Source organism: Somniosus microcephalus, chromosome 7, assembly GCF_052327205.1.
Source record: "Somniosus microcephalus isolate GS21.2 chromosome 7, FLI_Smic_1.0, whole genome shotgun sequence".
Taxonomy (NCBI): domain Eukaryota; kingdom Metazoa; phylum Chordata; class Chondrichthyes; order Squaliformes; family Somniosidae; genus Somniosus; species Somniosus microcephalus.
In genome coordinates, this window is record NC_140993.1 from 243,971,897 (window position 1) to 243,987,869 (window position 15,973).

Sequence of the window (15,973 nt, forward strand, 5' to 3'; positions counted from 1 at the left end):
ATAACCTCGCCATCCTACGCACCCAGCCAATGCCACCAGCCATTGAAGCACCAGCGGAGGAGGAGGAGGAGGAGGTGGAGGAGGACCAAGATGGGGGGGAGGTACAAACTGGAAGGGCCGTCCGTCAGAGGCTGATAACAAGCCGCTTCTAGGCCCCTCTGACGGAATGCTTGGTGCCATTCGATGAGGAGGAAGGGAACCGTCCGGATAACCCAAAGCCTATGAAGGGCAGTGAATGTAAATATCAGACATGGCCAATGTTGTTGTGTATGTACCTTTAAGGGAATAACTGGTCTCAGACTGCAGTACCAGCAGTGACCACCCCTGTATAAAAGGCCCTAGCAGGCTTCTGTAGTTTCAGTTTCCAGGTTGTCTCCATTCAGTAAAGACTTATTATAATCAACTCCTGCAGTCCGTGTCTCAATTATACACGGACATAATACTGGCGACGAGTAAGAAACGAACTTACCTGCAACTCGGCAGCACCTCAGACGACGTTATTGAAGGTCGAAGCCAGAAGAAAGAAAAAAAAAAATAATCCAAAGAAACTCGAGAAACAGGCGTCGACCGTGGGCAACCGCCCTCAAAATCATCGAGTTGGGGAGTGCAGGAGAGACTGTCGAGAGCCAGGCTTGGTTCTCCAGTCTGTGGTTTCCCAGCTGGTCGGGCTGGTGGCAGGTAGTGCACTGATTCTTCCTGGGCTGCGGCGGGCTGGGGCTCGATCGGGTGGCTCTGCAACGGGGCCGGGCAGCGAGTCGGGAAGCAAGGAGAGAGAGAGAGAGGGTGGAGCACACAGGGCGCGGCCGGTGCTTCGAAGCCGGGCAGCGTTCGGACCTAAGAAGAGGGAGGGAAGTGTCCCAGAGGGTCCGCTCCACGACGGGAACGGTTCTTCAATTAACGGAGCAAATATTGAAGCGCGATAGAAAAATAAAAATACCGCGGAGAGCGGCGTTGGCAGCAGCGATCGGGGAGGCGCGAAGACCATAGGGCGTCGCCATTACAGGAGAGTAAAATAAATATAATCGCCAGCAACAGCGTTGGCAGCAGCTGCAGCGGCGGGAAAGCGCGGGAGGCGCCATCTTAACTCGGCGGGCAAGAAGGAAAAGCGCGGGAGGTGGCATTTTGATCCATCGGAGACGAAGGCAAAGCGCGGGAGGCGCCATCTTAGATTTTCAAGATGCCAAAGACTGGCGATATCACTGCCTTCGATAATGCAATAGAAGACTGGACCACGTATGTGGAAAGAGTTGAGGTATATTGCAAGGCAAACGAAATAGCCGATGAGAAAAAGGCATCGGTATTGCTAAATTTAATGGGCGCAAGAACGTATGGCCTATTGCGAGACCTGATTACTCCAGCCAAACCGAAGGCGAAGAGTTTTAACGAAATTGTTGCTATCCTACAGGAACACCTAAATCCTACACCGCTGCTGATAGCAGAAAGATTTAAATTCCACAGGAGAAATCAGCATAAAAATGAGAGCAATGCTGATTACCTTACGGAACTACGCAAGCTATCAAAGCACTGCCAGTTCGGAGCAGGACTGGCAGATACCTTACGGGACAAATTTGTCTGTGGACTCCTGAGTGAAGGAACACAGAAGAAGTTACTCTCAGAGAAAGAGCTGACGCTAGATAAGGCTTTCATCGTGGCAGTATCGTACGAAGCAGCAGCAAGGGGAGCTGCGGAAATACAACAAAAGCCACAGGAATACGGCACCCACGAAATGACACGGGGATTTGCAAAATGTTATCGCTGCGGCAGAACAAACCATGACCAGAAGGACTGCTGCTCCAAGGACAAAATATGCAGGCAATGCAGAAAGATGGGACACATTGCACGAGTTTGCAGGTCTGGGAAGAAGACCAATGACAACAAAAAGGCTACTAAGGAACCGTACAGGAAAGTACAAAAGATGACGGACAGTAGTTCCGAAGACCAGATGAGTGATAGTGAATCCGGGAACAAGAGACTAAGCTGTCTCAAACTTCACAACGTAATCGCAAAAGAGGATCACCGAACCATTTGGGTCACCCTCACGATAGCAGGGTCCCAAGTCAAAATGGAATTGGATACAGGATCAGCTCTAACCGTCATGAATCGACGAGACTATGAGCGGCTATTCTCACACATACCCTTGAGAGAGACATCCATTGTCTTGAGGACGTATACGGGGCAAAAAGTATACCCCAGAGGAAAAATAAGGGTGCCTGTCGAATACAACGGCAAGAAAATACAGAAATTGTATCTCTACATTCTGCAAGATGGTGGACCACCGTTATTGGGACGTGAATGGATCAGAAAGATAAGTTTAGACTGGCACTCCATTCAGGCACTGACGGTGGCTGGTAAAAAGGATGACGACGTCACTCCTGGACGATTGTCAACAATCTTAGCTGACGCCAAAGAGGTATTTCAACAAGAACTGGGCACTCTTAAAGGCGTAACTGCCTCAATAAAAATAGAGGAGAATGCAATTCCCAAGTTTTTCAAAGCAAGACTGGTACCATATGCAATTCGCCCAGCCGTCGAGGCAGAGCTGGAGAATCTGGAGAATGCAGGCGTGTTATCTAAGGTAGACTGTAGCGAGTGGGCGACACCCATCGTTCCTGTCATGAAGAAAACGTTAAACAATAAGTCTGAGGAGCCAAGGAAGGTTCGCATCTGTGGGGACTTCAAGGTGATGGTGAACCCAGTCCTTCACACAGTACAATATCCTCTTCCAAGGATAGAAGATATCTTCGCCTCACTATCTGGAGGGAAGCGTTTTACAAAAATTGACCTAGCACAAGCATATTTGCAGATGGAGGTTGAAGAATCCTCTAGGAAGTATCTCACGATAAACACTCACAAAGGTCTTTACCAGTATAATCGACTGGTATTCCGAGTAGCATCAGCTCGGCGATATGGCAAAGACCGATGGAACAAGTCCTGCAAGGGATTCCGGGGACTCAGTGTTAATTGGACGACATCCTAGTGACAGGTGAAGATGACAGTGAACACCTTGCCAACCTAGAGCAGGTGCTCACTAGACTACGTGAACATGGGCTACGAGCCAATCGCCCCAAGTACGAGTTTTTTAAGAAACAGATATCGTATTGTGGCCACGTGATTGATGAAGAGGGGTTGCATAAGTCCCCTGACAAAATTGAAGCGGTAGTTAAGGCTCCAGCGCCTGAAAATGTGTCGCAACAGAGGTCATTCCTCGGATTGGTGAATTACTACCATAAGTTTTTGCCGAATTTGTCCACAATTCTGCATCCACTGAACGCCCTACTACGAATGGGAGTAGCATGGAAATGGAGCGATGAATGTAAGCGGGCCTTTCAGAAGCGTAAGGACCTAATCACTTCAAGAGAAGTATTGGCTCACTACAACCCATCACTACCGATATGACTGGCGTGTGATGCGTCTCCCTACGGCATTGGGGCGGTACTGTCACATAAATTCCTTGATGGTTCAGAGAGGCCGATAGCTTTTGCGTCACGCTCGTTAACTTCAGCTGAGCGTAACTACGCCCAGATTGACAGAGAGGCCCTCAGCCTGGTGTGGGGGGTGAAGAAGTTCAATCACTACCTGCACGGTCAGAAATTTACTCTACTAACTGATCATCAACCTCTCGTCTCCATTTTCAACCCTCAGAAGGGCGTACCGATAATGACAGCACAACGGCTGCAGAGGTGGTCCGTTTTCCTAGGGACACACCAATATGACATCGAGTACAAAGGAACTAAACAGCATGGGAATGCTGATGGATTGTCGCGCCTACCGTTGCCGACGGTGGAAGAAGAATTGGCAGTGGATCCAGTGGAGTTATTCCACTCGACTATAGTCGAATGTCTCCCTGTGACGAATGCAAACATAGAAAAGGAAACACGAAATGACCCGACACTCTCCTGGGTCTATGATTTAACGGTGAAGGGATGGCCAGCACATGGCGAACCACTGCTGCCAGCATTCTCGCCGAGAAGAGAACAGCTGTCAGTGTGCAGAGGAACCTTGATGTGTGGATCCAGAGTAGTAATTCCACCCAAATTGAAGAATAGAGTGCTCAATGAGCTTCACGAGGGTCATCTGGGAGGGGTAAAAATGAACAACTTAGCCAAAGTGTTTGTGTGGTGGCCGGGAATCGATAGAGAAATCGAAGAGATGACCAAGAGCTGTACAGGATGCCAGAAGGTCCAAAACGCCCCACCACAAGCCCCTCTACATCCATGGGAGTGGCCCTCATCTCCATGGCAAAGGGTGCACATTGATTTTGCTGGTCCCTTTATGGACTCGATGTTTTTAATTGCAGTGGATGCACATTCAATGTGGCCAGAGGTAATAAAAAAGTCCTCAACCACCACAGAAAAAACTATCACAGTCTTACGAACCATATTCGCCAGGAATGGGCTGCCTGAACAGATTTGCTCTGACAATGGACCACAGTTTGTTTCTGAAGAGTTCCGAAGGTTCTTAAAGAACAATGGTGTTAAGCATTACACATCCGCCCCATATCATCTAGCCACTAATGGATTGGCCGAGAGGTTTGTTCAAACATTCAAGAAGGCTATCAAGGCAATGTGCAATGAAGATCTACCCCTACAACACAAGGTGGATAACTTCTTGTTTGCCTACCGGAATGCGGCACATGCGGTTACCAACCAAACTCCAGCCATGATGTTCTTCAATCGAAGACTACGATGCCGCTTGGATTTGGTTAAGCCAAACGTCAGAAGAGATGTGGAGAACAGGCAGTTTCAGAATATGAATGAAAGGCCGACCAGGAGTTTTAAGATAGGTCAACCAGTTTTGGCCCGGGACTACCGCACACAGAAATGGCAGCCAGGAACGATCTGTACACGGCAAGGACCTCTAATGTATACCGTGGACGTTGGAGAGAGCATTGTAAGACGCCATGCTGACCAGATTCTAGAGTCACTGGAAAACATCAACTCCACACCACGATCTGATACACCTGGCGATGAAACCGAAGTACCAATGGCATCTACCGCAGAATCGGTGTTATTGGAAGCAGACAAACCAAACAACGACATTGATCCCGACTCAACCTTGCCAGAAGAACCTGATATCCCAAAGAGGCGTTATCCAGACAGAATCAGGAAGCCTCCTCAAAGACTGAACTTATAATTGCTTAACTTCAACCAATGTATCTAGCAACCGTAATTGTAATTGTAATTAGTTATTATTTAGTTGTTAAATGAATGTTATGTACTGTTTATCTAAAAGGGGAGGAATTGTTGTGTATGTACCTTTAAGGGAATAATTGGTCTCAGACTGCAGTACTGGCAGTGACCACCCCTGTATAAAAGGCCCTAGCAGGCTTCTGTAGTTTCAGTTTCCAGGTTGTCTCCATTCAGTAAAGACTTGTTATAATCAACTCCTGCAGTCCGTGTCTCAATTATACACGGACATAATAAATGTAAATTAAAAAAGTTGTTTATTTTGTGAAATATGCTTCCTTCCAACATGACAAAGCAATGGCTACAGAAAGCAAAACAAACACACTAACACTTAAGTACCTTGCACACCCGGGAGACTATCCAAAACATTACTAACATTCAGACCAGCATCCACGGCCTTGATTTCTACAAAAAAGACGTCTCAGCTGCACCTTCTACTCTTTCCTCCTTGATGGTGATCTACTTCTCTTGCGAGATCGGCCCCTTCCCTCCCTGCAACTCCTCCGTACTGGGACCCCAGTGGCTGCATCAAGGCTGGGGGAGGCCTGCTGGCTGTCGGAAAGCGCAGATGCCCCTGAGGGACATCCTGGACGACCTCTGGCCTTGGAGGGCCTAGATGCTGACTGCTCCAACTGTGAATGGGTGGAAGCAGTCTGTCCTGCAGGTGGTGGCAGCTGCAGTGGAGACGTGCCAGCGGTGGCACCAGGAATGCTGACATCCTGAGAGCGGACAGCAGCTCCCTGGTCGAACGACACACTGGCACTCCGACGGGGCAGCAGCGCAGCATGCGCACCAATCGGCTGGTCCACAGATTGAGGTCCTGCTGTGGTGCTGCAAGGGCCCCGGGTAATCCCACCTGATCCAGCGAGGGTGGAAGCAGTCATTGGTCGCGTGGCCTCAATATGCGTCTGCATGAAACCAGCGAGTGACTGCGTGGCAGCACTCAGCACTGGCGTGGCAGGTGCCAGTGCTTCGGTGAAGCCCTGGACAGTCCTTTCCAGTGCTTCGGTGAAGCCCTGGAGAGTCCTTTCCAGTGCTTCGCTGAAGGCCGGGACAGTCCTTTCCACTGCTTCAGTCAAGCCCTGGACAGTCCTTTCCAGTGCTGCTCCGAAGCCGTGGACAGTCCTTTCCAGTGATGCCCCGAAGTCCTGGAAAGTCCTTTCCAGTGCTGCCCCAAAGTCCTGCACACTCTTTGCCTGTGCTGCCCCGAGGTCCTGCGCACTCCTAGCCTGTGCTGCCCCGAGGTCCTGCGCACTCCTTGCCTGTGCTGCCCCAAAGTCTTGGACACTCCTTGCCAGTGTCTCGATGGATTCAGGCATCCTTGCCACTGCAGCCATGAGCTCAGTGTGCCTGAGCCGAGCCTGGGCGCTCATTTCTGCGAGGGAACGCACCTCTTCTGCGCTCTGTGCAGCAGTACTCGCGGCCTGACTCGCCCTCCGGGGAGACGGCCCCCGAGCTTCCCTACCCCTCTTGCGTTGCTGCAGCCCACTGGTTCCTGTAACTGCTTCCTCCTCAGAGCATTCCCCCCCCGCTCCCCTCCAGGGAAGTAGTCTCCCCAGTCTGCAGATGGGCTGGCTCGCCTGAGTGTGGCAGAGATGGTCCAGCTTCCTCCTGCTCGTCGCCTCCGGAGTCAGTGGCAGTGGCAGCTTGAGGGCCCGGCTCCTGAGCTGGTGATGCCGCATCTGAAAGCAGGGAGGTTGAAGAGTGGCTTTAGCGAAAGGACAGGGTGGCAGCAAGGGATGCATGAGTGCTGCAATGCTCTGACATGGGTCCAGAGTGAAAAAGCATGCTGGTGGGGGGAACAAGTGGAAGGAGAGAGTTCAAAAAGGTGATGACCTTACCATCGCTGTGCACAATGGGGTCGGCAGCTCCAGTGGTGACAGGACCAGTCATCCGGCCTCCAACAATCTGGTGGACTCGTTCCTCCAGGTCCGTCAGTGTCTGCAGCTGAGGAGGGCCTCCTCCGGTGCGAAGCTGCTCCCTCCGGTTCCTGGCCAGCTTGGCCTGCAGGAGAAAGGACGGGAAGTGATGAAACATGCTGGCCTGAGCTGACATCACATGCCCCCCATGGTAGATTAGCCCTTCCATTATGCATTGAGCTGACATCACATGCCCCCCATGGTAGATTAGCCCTTCCATTATGCATTGAGCTGACATCACATGCCCCCCATGGTAGGTTAGCCCTTCTATTACGCATTGAGCTGAATGTGCGTGTGTGTTTCCAGAAAGGGCCATAGGTGCTGGCTGACAGATGGCCATTGGGGCTTCGCGCACCCTCTGGCCATAATGTCAGGTGCAGATGGAGGGATGAAGAAGATGGCGAAAAAGGCACTCACCCTAACGACCCGAGTGAGGTCGCTGAACTTCTTCCTGCATTGCACAGGAGTCCTGGCCACCACGCTGGTTGAGGTGACTCTTTGACAAACTTCCCTCCAAGCCCTGCGGTACTTGCTCTGATGAGGCCTCCTGCCATTGTTGGGGTACAGCACAGCTCGCCGGCGCTCCAGTTCGCCAACCAAAGCATCCAATGCCCCATCGGTAAAGCGCTCCGCTCTCTGCCTCACCGTCTCCATATGTTCAAAGTTTGGAACGCCACAGAATGCACAGCGCCGATTTTGAGGCCTACAAGGCGCAGAGTGTGGCTGCTTCTCCTAATTGACCCGCCCCTTTAAGAGCTGGCCGGCGCCAGCATGTCTCGGGTAATCGATTATTGACAGCACCTGCGCTGCGCCCGGCCGCTGACATATTGAGTAGCGCCGCCGGGTTAGCACCTTAAGACTCCCGTGCAGCGCCTGAATCAACGCCGCAATCACCTTTAGGGGCGCAGCAACCCAATATCGCTCGAGGTGGCGATAAGTTGCGCCTGGCGAAAAAATTTGCACAGTGCCAATTCTAACGCCCCAAACGGGGCTATACCCAATTTCTCCCCCAAAGAATAGTTATGCTAAAATTTTAAGTCACACACTGCTGTGTCTGAAACTGAGTTTGAGAATGGCTGAGGAGATGAAAGCATCTCCCAAAAAGGGCACCAAGATAGTCTTGAATAAAACGCCAAAGGGCGGCAAGAGGCAGAGAAGGTCGAGGAAGCAGAGTTACTCTATCTACTTCTACAAAGTAATGAAGCTCCTCAGATAATGGAGCAGTCCATGCCCGCATACAGCAAAACCTGGACAACATTTAGACTTGGGCTGATAAGTGGCAAGTAACATTCATGCCACACAAGTGTCAGGCAATGGCTATCTCCAACAAGAGAGAGTCTAGCCACCTCCCATTGATATTCAATGGGATGACCAACACCGAATCCCCCACCATCAACATCTTGGGGGTCACCATTTATTAGAAACTTAACTGGCGCAGCCACATAAATACTGTGGCTACAAGAGCAGGTCAGAAGCTAGGTATTCTGCAGTGAGTGACTCACCTCCTGATTCCCCAAAGCATTTCCACCATCTACAAGGCACAAGTCAGGAGTGTGATGAAATAGTCTCCACTTGCCTGGATGAGTGCAGCTCCAACAACACTCAAGGAGCTCGACACCATCCAGGACAAAGCAGCCCGCTTGATTGGCACCCCATCTACCACCTTAAACATGCACTTCCTCCACCACCAGCGCACCATGGCTGCAGTGCATACCAACTACAAGATGCACTGCAGAAACTCGCCAAGGCTTCTTCGACAGCACCTCCCAAACCCGTGACCTCTACCACCTAGAAGGACAAGGGCAGCAGGCACATGGGAACACCATCACCTCCAAGTTCCCCTCCAAGTCACACACCATCCTGACTTGGAAATATATCGCCGTTCCTCCATCGTCACTGCGTCAAAATTCTGGAACTCCCTCCCTAACAGTGAAGGAAAATCTGTTTTAAATATCCCCAACAGCAAGAAGAACTTTAATACAAAAGAGAACTTTTAATGATGGCTAAATCACTTTAAAATGCAAGTTGAGAACAAAGAATGTGGAGGAACATTTTTAACAGACATTACTCAGAAAAAAGAAGCAGCTGTAGCCAAGGACAAATCTGGGGTTGCTATGGAACCAGTGGAACTGACCAGCACTATCTTGAGATAAGACCCTCATTAAACTGCTACAAGTGACACACATGATGAGGTAACCCCACTAAACTTTGAACCAATCATGAACAAGAGAAAAAGCCATGCTTGAATGAGCCAATCATTGAGGTGTACACGTGAACGGCACAAGAGGAATCTGAGCACAAGCAATATAAGAATTGACACAGCACTTTGTTTTTTTACTGCAGTCGGCCAGGATAAACTTATCTTGGTCTAATGAAGAGAAGACATCTAAACATTTCAACAGACTTCACGCGATCGTCGTTTTGGCCACCGGGCACTTGAAGACTCCAGGACAGGTTAAGTTGGGTTCTTATTTAATCTGTGTGTTAGTGGTTAAATAAAAGGTCTCTGGGAGACAGTGTATCTGTGTGGTTTTATGTTAAAATGAATTCAGGTCTACGAACCCTACTCTAACACCTAATGTAGGAGGTGTGAAAGTCATAAATTATTCCTGCAACAGCACTGTGGGAATACCTTCTCCTCATGGACTGCAGCGGTTCAAGAAGGCGCTCACCACCACCTTCTCAAGGGCAATTAGTGATGGACAATAAATGCTGGCCTTGCCAGTGATGACCATATCCATGAATGAATAATAAAAAACAAAAAATAGCTGGTTCACCCCAACACCGGCATCTCCTCCAAGGCCATGAGCATCATGAACTATGTAAGACCTCACTCCTGAGACCTACAGGTTACTGACTTATACTTGAGAATTATGAGAAATTACACGAGACACACGTCTCCGTCGTTAAGATTTTATTGTCCTTAAGACTGATTCAAAACCTCTATCACTATTGCTATAAATTCGAGCAGTACACCAATAATGTTACAAGAGATCATACATACAACCACCCACAGATGATCAGTCCAGCGTTGATTGTAGGTCCTCGTAGGTGTGATGACTGGCCAGGTTAGCTCATTCCGACTACAGCGCTGATATCTTTTAGTCACTGTGTTTTATACAGTTCTTGTTCTTCTCTGTAAATTTCCATCATGCAGGGGCTGTGAGGTGTGCTCTTCCAATGTTCAGCTTAAGGGGGAGGGATTCAAATTCCTGGGACATTGGAACCGGTTCTGGGGGAGGTGGGACCAGTACAAACTGGATGGTTTGCACCTGGGACCGGAACCGATGTCCTAGGGGGAGTGTTTGCTAGTGCTGTTGGGGAGGGTTTAAACTAAAATGGCAGGGGGTTGGGAACCTGTGCAAGGTGACAGAGAAAAGGGAAGCAAGGATAGAAACAAAAGACAGGAAGGAGAAAAGCAAAAGTGGAAGGCAGAGAAATCAAGGGTGTAAATCAAACAGGGCCACAGTAACTAAGAATTCTAAAAGGGCTAAGAGTGTTAAAAAAATCAAGCCTGAAGGCTTTGGGGGAGAAATTCAGTATCATCACGTTTGGGGCGTAATACTCGAGCGGGCGCGAAATTTAGCGCCCGGCGCAAATTATCGCCACCTACTGCTAAACTGACCTGCTTCGCCCCAGGAGGTGCATGGAGCACTAAAACAGGTGCTGCACTACTGTCTTAAGGTGCTAAGCCGGAGAAGCGAGGTGCTACCACCGAGGGCGGGCGCAGGTGCGGTCAGTTAGCGATTGCACGCAGACACGCTGGCGCCGGTCAACTCTTAAAGGGGAGGTTCGATCTTGGATTGCAGCCACACCCTGCGCATCAGAGCCCTGATTCTCGGCCTGGACAGAGCTGCTGCCACATTCTAACGCCTAGGACCATGGAGAGGGCCAGGGAGCGAGTGCAGCGGTTCAGTGAGGGAGCCCTGCAGGTTCTGGTTGGCGCAGTGGAGCACAGGCAATCTATCCTGTTTCCAGACAGTGGCAGGAGGCCGCTGCCCAATGACTATCGCAGAGCTTGGATGGAGGTGGCTCACAGAGTGACCTCCAGCAGCATGGTGCCTAGGACCCCTGTGCAATGCAGGAAGAAGTTCAACGACCTCACTCGGGTCGTCAGGGTGAGTACCCTTTTCAGTATCCTCTTCATCCCTGCATGTCCACCTCACTTTATGGCCAAAGGGTCCTGAAAGCCCCAATGTCCAGCCCTCATCCAACACCTATGGGCCTTTCATGAAACTCACACGCACATTCAGCACTTTACACACTGTAAGGGCTAATCGACCATGGGAGGCAGTGCAGCCAAGATCAGGGCTTCACACTGTACTCAGAGCCCGTCCTTTCTCTTGCAGGGCAAGCTGGCCTATAACAGGAAGCAGCAGCAACGGACCGGGGGAGGCCGGCCTCACCTTCAAGACCTCAGCGACCTGGAGCAGCGAGTCCAGCGGATTATGGCAGACCGGATGATTGGCCCCGTCGCCACTGGAGATGCCGACCCCGTTCTGGACAGCAATGGTAAGGTCATCACCTTTTTGACCTCTCTCCTTCCACTTGTGCCTCACACCAGCATCCTTTGCCACTATCGAACCAATACAGTGCATTGCAGCACTCATGCCTCCCTTGCTGCTGCCCTGTCCTCATGCTAAAGCAACTCTTGTACCTCCCTGCTTTCAGATGCTGATTCGCCAGGTGAGGAGGCGGGACCTCAAGCTGCCACTGTGAGTGATTCTGAAGCGAGGAGGAAGAGGAAGCCGGACCATCAGTGCCACCCTCAGCCGAGGCAGCCCATGGCCATAATGGGGACACGTCTTCCCTGGAGGGGAGCAGGGGGGAATGGTGTGAGGAGGGTGAAGCTCCAGGGCCCAGCGGGCTGCAGCAACACGGGGGTGTGGTGGGGGGTAGGGAAGCTCGGCGGCCTTCTCCCCGGAGGGAGAGTCTGGCCTTGAGTCCTGCTACAGTGAGCGCAGAAGAGGTGCGGCTCCTCGCTGAAATGAGCGCCCAGGCGGAGCACAGGCACACTGAGCTCATGGCTGCAGTGGCAAGGATGCCCGAATCCATTGAGTCACTGGCAAGGAGTGTCCAGGTCTTCGGCGCAGCACTGGCAAGGAGTCTGCAGGACTTTGGCGCAGCACAGGCAAGGAGTCTGCAGGACTTCGGCGCAGCACAGGCAGCACAGGCGGCTTCTACGCAAGTGCTTAGTGGTGCAATGCAGTCAGTGGCTGGTCTGATGCAGACGCAGATTGAGGCCACACGAGCACTGACTGCTGCCACCCTCGCTGGATCGGGCACGAATTGCCGGGGCCCTCGCCGCACCACAGCAGGCCAGCAGTCTGTGCTTCAGCAGATTGCACCGCATGCTGCAGTGCTGCCTCGTGGGAGTGCCAGTGTGTCATTCGACCAGGGAGTGGCTGTCCTTTGTCAGGATGGCAGCATTCCTGCTGCCAACACTATCACCTCTCCACTGCAGCTGCCACCACCTGTAGGACAGACTGCTGCCACCCATGCAGAGTTGGAGCAGTCAGCAGCCGGGCACTCCAGGCCCAGAGCTGGTCCAGGCCGTACCTCAAGGGCATCTGCCGACTCAGTTTCTGACACTCAGCAGCCTTCCCCCAGCCTTGCTGCAGCCACTGGGGTCCCATTGCGGAGGAGCTGCAGGGTGGGAAGGGGCCAATCTCACAAGCGAAGCAGATCACCCTCGAAGGACAAAAAGTAGGAGGTGTGGCAAAATGCTGTTAATTTTTTTATTGAAGGCCAAGGATCGTGGTCATTTTTTGGTTACTCTTTTGTTCATTGTCTCCAAGTTGTGAGAGCCAGTTATGTGTCTGACTGCTTTTTTGGGGGGTTCTCTCTAATACTTTGTCATGCGGGAAGGGCACACAGTTTGTTAAATAAAGAAGTGTCTTTATTCAGAATGTGCATGTTTGCTCTTTGAACTATTTGTTGCCTTGACCGGCTTAGGGGTTGCGGAACGGTTCCATTCATGTTCTTTCAATGGCAACTGCCATTCCCTCAGAGGGGGCCTAGAACCGACTTGCAATAAGCCACTAACGGACGGCCCTTGCACTTTGTGCCTCCCTCCCATCTTGGTGCTCCTCCTCCTCCTCCTCCTCCTCTGCTGGTGCTCCAATGTCTGGTGGCAGTGGCTGAGTCCTGAGGATTGCCAGGTTATGCAGCATGCAGCACACTACAACGAAATGGGAGACTCGCTCAGGTGAGTACTGAAGGGCTCCCCCGGAATGGTCCAGACAGCGGAACCGCTGCTTGAGCATGCCAATTGTGTGCTCAATGATGTTCCTGGTCGCTTGATGGCTCTCATTGTATCGTTCTTCAGCAGGGGTGCTGGGCGCATGGAGCAGGGTCATCAGCCAGGTGCACAGAGGACAGCCCTTGTCCCCGAGAAGCCAGCCTCCTGGGTGAGCCGGGGCTTCAAAAAAGTCTGCCACAGAAGTCTGGCGCAGGATGAAGGCATCGTGGCTGCTGCCTGGAAAGCGGGTATTGACAGCGAGTATCAGCTGTCTGTGGTCACACACCAACTGGACGTTCAACGAATGGTACCCCTTCCGGTTGCGGTAATCCTCGGCATTCTCTTGCGGCGCCCGCAAAGCCACATGCATGCAGTCAATGGCGCCCTGGACCATGGGGAAGCCTGCTATTCTCACAAATCCCATTGCGTGCTCTTGCTGCTTGTCCAGGGTCATGGGGAAGAAGATGTACTGATGTCTCCTTTTAAAGAGGGCATTTGTGACTTGACGGATGCAGCAATGCACCGCGAACTGGGAGATATTGGTAATGTTCCCAGTAGCGGATTGGAAGGAGCCGGTGGCATAGAAGTTGAGAGCCACTGTGACCTTCACTGCCACCAACAGAGACGTCCTGCTCCTCAGTTGAGGCTGCAGATCTGGCTGAAGCAGGTGGCAGAGCTCAGTGACCACCTCCCTGCTGAATCGAAGCCTCTGAAAACACTGCTCCTCAGATATGTTGAGGTATGAGAACTGTTGGCGGAAAACCCTGGGACGATAAGGTCTCGTGTGCCGACGCCTGTTGGCCCTCCTCCGTCTGGCCATGATTGGCACTCTCTCTCGGCGTCTCTGAGCCCTCTCAATGTAATGGAGAAGTCCAACGTTTCCACCCATTGCAGCCCCCATAGTATGTGGCCACTCAAGGTTATGCCAGTGAAAAAGCAAACCAACTGCAAAGTTCTGGGCCGAAGCCAGAAGTACCTCTGCGAGTGCTGACTCAAAGCAGAAAGCTCTCTCCCTTTGTCTCTCTGCAAATCTCTCTCTCTCTCACAGAAGGAGTGGTCCAAAAATGGCTACCACAAAGAAGCCAGGAAGAGCCCCCTTTAAATAGCATCCCCCCTGCCCCACAGTGACTGGGAACCGTTCCAGCCAACCAGTCGCTGGGAGCGCCAGGCGGAAAGGAGGAGGGTGCCACTGAATTTCCGGTTCGGGGCGCCCCAAGGGCATTGCACCATGAAATGACATCAGGAGCTGCGCGCGCAGCTGAGCGGGCGTTGCGGTTTTGCGCTGCCGCTAAATGTCTGCTCAATTTCGCGAGAGGTGCAGGTCTCACTGCGCCCGGGCGCTAGCTGCCTCGCGCCCCACTTATCGCCCTCTTAAGGCGCTAACGGGTGGCGCAAACAACTGAATTTCTTTCCCTTTGTGTCTTAGTGCGAGGAGCATTCATAATAAGGTGGATGAATTAGCTGTGCAAATAGATGTAAACGGATATGATATAATTGGGATTACGGAGTCATGGCTCCAGGGTAACCAAGACTGGTAATTCAACATCCAGGGGTATTCAATATTCAGGAAGGACAGGCAAAAAGGAAAAGGAGGTGGGGTAGCATTGCTGGTTAAAGAGGAGATTAACACAATAGTAAGGAAGGATATTAGCTCTGATGATGTGGAATCTGTATGGGCAGAGCTGAGAAATACCAAGGGGCAGAAAACATTAGTGGGAGTTGTATACAGGCCTGCAAACAGTAATGCTGAGGTTGGGGATGGCATTAAACGGGAAATTAGAGACACGTGCAATAAGGGCACAGCAGTTATCATGGGTGACTTTAATCTACATATAGATTGGGCTAACCAAATTAGTAATAATAGTGTGGAGGAGGAATTCCTGAAGTGTATACGGGATGGTTTCCTGGACCAATATGTTGAGGAACCAACTAGAGATCAGGCCATCTTAAATATTATTATGTAATGAGAAAGGATTAATTAGCAATCTTGTTGTGCAAGGCCGCTTGGGGAGGAGCGATCATATGATAGAATTCTTCATTAAAATGGAGAGTGAAGTAGTTGACTCAGAGACTAGTGTCCTGAATTTAAATAAAGAAAACTACGATGGTTTGAAGCACGAGTTGGCTAGGATGGATTGGGGAACATTACTTAAAGGGTTGATGGTGGATAGGCAATGGCAAACATTTAAAGATCGCATGGATGAACTACAGAATTTGTTCATCCTGGTTTGGCATAAAAATAAAACAAAAAAGGTGACTCAACCATGGCTAACAAGGGAAATTAGGGATAGCATAAGATCCAAGGAGAGGACATATAATTTGGCCAGAAAAAGCAGCAAACCTGAGGATTGGGAGCAGTTTAGGATTCAGCAAAGGAAAACAAAGGGACTAATTAAGAGGGGGAAAATAGATTATGAGAGTAAGCTTGCAGGAAACATAAAAACTGAGTGTAAAAGCTTCTATAGATATATGAAGAGAAAAAGATTGATGAAGTCAAGCGTAGGTACCTTGCAGTCAGAATCAGGGGAATTTATAATGGGATACAAAGAAATGGCAGACCAATTAAATATATACTTTGGTTCTGTCTTCACAAAGGAGGACACAAATAACCTTCCAGAGATGTCGGG